A 5,779-nucleotide genomic window follows, 5' to 3' on the forward strand; every position below is an offset into this window, starting at 1 on the left:
TTTAAAAAGCAAACCAGAGTTCACAAAACATCGTAATTGACCACAAGAGAAGTGATTAGTCAGCAGAAGTTTGCAGTACTGATAGTTCATACATTTTGTGGCGCTGCAAAACATGTTCATAGCAGAGGTTTATGTCTCCTATGAGACCAGGTGGGAAATAAACATTTGGGATCAGATGTTTTACTGAATTTCATTGAATCGATCTACATGTTTCCACAGTGTTGTGTCTTTATTGTTCGTGTTGTGTCCTTATGTTGTGATCTTTGCTTTGTAAATGTCATTGTGTTGTGCATCTCTAGATGACTGACTTTTTCTAAAAAAGATTGTGAGAAGAATGGAAAAACAATCCTAGCCTTACCTTTCGAGAATAACTATGTCGGGAGACCAAAGCAAATCTTTGGGAATTGTAATTTGATCAATGTCACAATAGTTAGAGCTGTTCCAATTTATCATGCGGTTTGTCCATTCCTACAAAAGCATTTAAACATTGAGATGATTGGCAATAAAACTTACAGTAATATCATGAAAGTTTGCACATTGATGAATAAGCTTGTATTAACATCTGAATTATTATTAAATTCCACGTGAACTAATGATGAGTCGAGAAATAGACAAATATTGTTCCACTTCACATAATAATGGTAAAAGTAAGTGAGGACCACAACTAATCCAGCAGCACCAGAGCGACAGATGCTACATCAGAGGAAATGAAATTGTTCATTCATATCAAACTACATATTAGTTACAAGTACTCTGAAGAACTCCTGCTCTATGCGTTTTACTTCAAGGTGTCAACTAATACACTAACTAACAAACATGCATTAATAACATGTAGTTAACCTGGATATTATTAACACATAAATAATCATGACTAGCCCTTTATTAGTTCTTGGTTATTTATCCACTCATCATCAGTTCACGTCAAGTAAGTATTAATGCAGATGTTAGTAAATGATTTTTCATTGCCTTTAAATAGAAACAAATGTAAAGTATAATGCAATGTAAGTGCTTTGTATAAAAGCGTCTGCCAAATGTGTAAACGTGTTCCAGTAAAACTGTGTGTGTGGAGTTATAAGAGTATAAAAACACTTACAGTGTCAACTTTTACTTGTGTTGTAATGCTCTGGGCCTTTTCATTCTGCGGATTAAAGCAAATGTTTAGTGATGAAACTGTTTGACGTGTCATATTCATACTGTAATGATCTTAATGAGAAGGTAAATCATGTTAAACTCTTACCACGTCTGTGATGGCGTTGACATAGAGGTCTATAGAAACCCAGGTATAACCGTCATAGTCATCAATGGGCGGCAGGTTCTTTGACAGGTTGGTGTTATTGGACAAGTCAAGGTCTTTAAATAGTTTAGCATAATCTGTAGAACGTTGACATGAGTTATCAGCAGACACCCACCCTGCAAAAATGAGACTTTACATTATAAAAGACAGATCAGTATGTCCTTAAAGCAACACTAAATAAATAAATAAACAAAGCCTTTGTGTCTGGTAATAAAACTTACTGGTACCACTTTCGGGCATAAACTTAACAGATGTTCATCGTAACACATGATGAAATCCTTTTACGTTGCCTGCCGTAACCTCCTCTTACTTAAAGCTGAGCCTTTAGCCTTAACTGTGGATGGCTCTGTTTTACAGTTTCAAACCAAATAAAAACATTTGGGAGTGACATTTGACATCTAACTTAACATTTGGTCTACATGTTGAGAATACAGTTAAAATATATATTTCTTCATTTCAGAAATATTGCCAGATTAGATCATCAAAAGTTAGCCTTAGCAAATTACAGTTGGTACAAAACTCTGCTGCTCGCATCCTGACTGCGACCAGCGCAAGTGTTCACATTACACCTAATTTGGAAACCTCACATCGGCTTTCTGTCAAGTTACAAATTGATTTTTAAAATCCTTCTGTTAACTTCAAGGCCTTAAATGATGTTGATGTTTTTGTACCATACACCCCAACATGTAACCTCGGTTCTACTGGAGCTGGACTTTTAATGGTCCGGCAACTCACTTAAAATCTACGTGTGATGGGACTTTTAACTTTTATCTGAGAACTCAACTGTAAAAATACAGAACATGAATTACTATTATATTTTAAAAAGACACTTACAGACCGATGCAAAAGACAAAATGAGGTGGTGCAGGTACATGGCCGTCAGTTCTGTGAAATCTGCTCGAGGATGAAGATTGAGTCTGAAACACCTCAATGTCCTTTGCTTGTATTTATACTGTTTGTGAAAAACACGCTCCTACTGCTACTATTGTTCTAATACAGTACAGAAAACTGTCTGCGTGCACATGAATGAATGAGTTATGTTATCCTCATACATACAGAACTAAGAAAACAAATGTCAAAGCAAATGAACTTCCAATGCCCAAAGCATGTTAATGATCTGCTGAAATATAAGTCAGGAATAATGGTATAGACTTTAGAATAATTGTCATTTAAATTCAACAAAAAAGGCCTTGAAATGAGTGTTGGTACAGTGATATCACTGTTGGTTTTTTCTATTTACGCTGCACAACAGTCACGCATGTAATGCTGAAATTATTTAGCAGATCAAGATATCTGACTTTTACAAAAACAATTTATTTATTGAATCACAATATACTGTATCTGCCACCTTCGTGTGATTTGATTGGCTGACACAAAACTTATTGAGAAAACCTGTGTTTTAATAATTTTTATTCCAGTCTCACTGCATTAAATGGTTTGTAAGGGATTGTTTGGTTGTTTACAATGAATCAGCAAAGCAACGTCAGGTCAAGTTAAGATTTTTTATATTGCTCTTTTTACAATGTTGAATTGTTTCATAGTACAGAGAATAAAACTTTGGGAGAAACCAAAGTCTTTAGTCATTATTTTGGATTTCTTTTTTGTTGAATAAATTTAGATATGATTTTGTTGAGTCTCATTTTGTGACCAATATCAAGGAACAGGGATAACAATGGAGGCATAGTGCATTAGTGGGAAATGTCTACTGCTGCATATCGCAATAAAATGACAAAAGACAACTGAATAAATCAAGTAAATGAATAAATGTAATGTAACTGTAACTGAATAAGTGGACCCACAAATCTCAAATCAGCCTCCAGTTTCTCTTAAAGGGATAGTTCACCCCAAAATATTGATAATTTACTCACCTTCGAGTCACCTTCTAAATCTGTATTAATGTCTTTGTTCTGGGGAACAAGATATTTGGAAGAATGCTTATAACCGTGCAGTTCTTTGACCACATTGACTAAAAATGACTTCATATTTTGTTCTGTTGAACACAATAGAAGATATTTTTAAGAATGAAGGACAGCATACAGTTCTGGGGCCCTTTTGACTACCTCTGTCATTTTTTCCTATATGGGAGTCAATGGGGGGCAAAATCTGTTTGGTTACAAGTATTCGTCGAAATATATTTTCTCTGTGTTCATCAGAACACATTTATTGTTGGTTTAAGTTGGTTAAGTATCAACACCCAGGGCAACACAGGGATTAAACTGTTTAAATATGAATGTTCAAATATCAGTTTCATTTGTGTAAATATATGTTTTTAATATAATCCTTTCAAGAACAATTCTGTCAATTGTAATGCGAGATGATTTTTCGCAGGAACAGAAATGGCATTGCAGAGAATGCGCCACATTATCATATGTTTTCATTTCGTGGTGGGAGTATAACACAATCACTGCGGGGAAATTGACACCTGCAAACAAATAGAAAATCCTTAATCCTGTACAGGTGTATGTGTGTGTCATTTTTGGAGATTATTAAAGAGAGATTATTAAACAGAGACTCTGAGACATGAAGTGAATTATCATGATATATTAAAATTGACGTACAGGTACATTGATTTATATTGATCTTTTAATACTATGTTGATATTACAGATGATTATTGTCACTCAGGTTCAGTTCTGTCAGACTTGAGGAGTTTGATGTGAGAACTGACGCCAGTGATGAACAACTTTTCTCTGTCAGATTACAGCGACTCAGACTGAGAGAGAAATAACAAGAGAACAGTGTGTTAAACTACAACTTTTAGTGTCAATCACATTCAGATAGAAAGAAAACAAGTGTCAATGGATGTAGAATGAAGAACGGGACTACCCAAGGCGGGGGACTCACCACGTATGGAGCTCTAGCACAGGTACAAGGGTTTACCTGCAGAGGGATAACGGTAAAGGTAACGCTCCGGCCGGCTCGTCACCAGAGAAGTGCTTAGTGATGGAGGGAATGCCTGTGCTTCATCCTATGAAGGAGGAAGTAGGCAAGCTGGTATAGCGCACTGACTCCCAGTGCGCCGATATATTGTGGTCTGACTCATTATATTGTTTGATGAGTCTGATGTAAATGAATAAAAGTACAGATCTGAGTTTCTAAATGAGGTCAAGCAACTGAAATCGGATGTTCTTTATGTTCCAAACATTTCAGTGTTAGCCTGGGACACGGAGGAAATTAACATCTGCATTTTGCAAACCTGCATCCTATTCTTTCTTTTGTGGAACACAAACAAGTTGCCTCTGTTTTCTAAGAACAGTTGCACAAAGAGACTTAATTCATACACGTACACAACTCTCTCACCTTTTCAACGACAGCTACTTTAACATTCATCCTGAAAATTCGAAATTAAAATTCTGCTTGGGAAGGAGCACAATGTTAGGTTGTAGGAAATGCATTGAAACAAGTGTTGGTTTTTAATGAACCTCAAAGGACAGTTCACCCCAAAACATCTTTCAATATTTGGTCCCCTTCAGATTGTTCCAAACCTGTATAAATGTATTCGTTCTGTTAAACACAAAGATATATGTGTTCAGTTGTAGGACCACATCTACTACCATAGAAGAATATGAAGAGTTTGGTTTCAAAATGAGATATCTCTGTTTTAACTTTTATTATTTTGCAGTCAAATGAATATCCATCAAACTGCAGTTGGTTTGTTTTTATTTGAGACATAATAGCTCAAAAATACAGCTAACTAACACATAATAAAAAATGTAATCTCATTTTGGGACCAACCTCTTCAATTATGTTGTTTAGTTCTGTTGAACACAAAATGTCCCAGAACTGAATATTGCTAACATTCTTCCAAATGTCTTTCGCTGTGTTCATCAGAACAAAGATATGAAATTACAAACGATGACAGAATGTTTTATTTTTGGGTGAAATATCCATTTAATTAGTTGATTAGTTGAGCATATTTAATTATGTTGTTTGAGTCAACTTAGCATTTGTGATTTTTAGGGAAAGTAAAAATGAAGTATTTCAAGAATCTTTATGTTACTAGTGCATTCCAAGATTGTTGTGTGTATGAGTTCACGGTATACTGTGGATATTAAATGGCTGGGGCCGTATAGGCCGCTGCAGCATACATCTAAGTATACTGTCTAATGATCAGCCATAATAATATGGACTAAAATAATATTACTAAAGGGATTTTTAAACCTCTTTGTCATGTTTGGTGTTGTTGTTTGAGAGGCTGAGAAAGTGATTTCAGATATACGCTGCATTTGTCAGCCTGTCAATCAATTCAGTGACTGATGCTCAGTGTCTGGTGTGAGTGCTTGTTGCAGAGCGGAGAAATGATTTGCGTGTTTAATATTAAGATCTACACCAGCGAGAAAGCTGAATTTCATGTTACAACCCTAAGAAAATCCACCAAATTAACTCATAGTTTTCCAAAAGTATAATTTTCTAAAATAATGATAATCTATATGACATAAAAAAGATCTCATAAAAATCTTGTTTATGAAACAAGTCAACACAGATG

This window comes from Barbatula barbatula (genome assembly GCF_947034865.1).
Source record: "Barbatula barbatula genome assembly, chromosome: 1".
In the NCBI taxonomy this organism is placed as follows: Eukaryota; Metazoa; Chordata; class Actinopteri; order Cypriniformes; family Nemacheilidae; genus Barbatula; species Barbatula barbatula.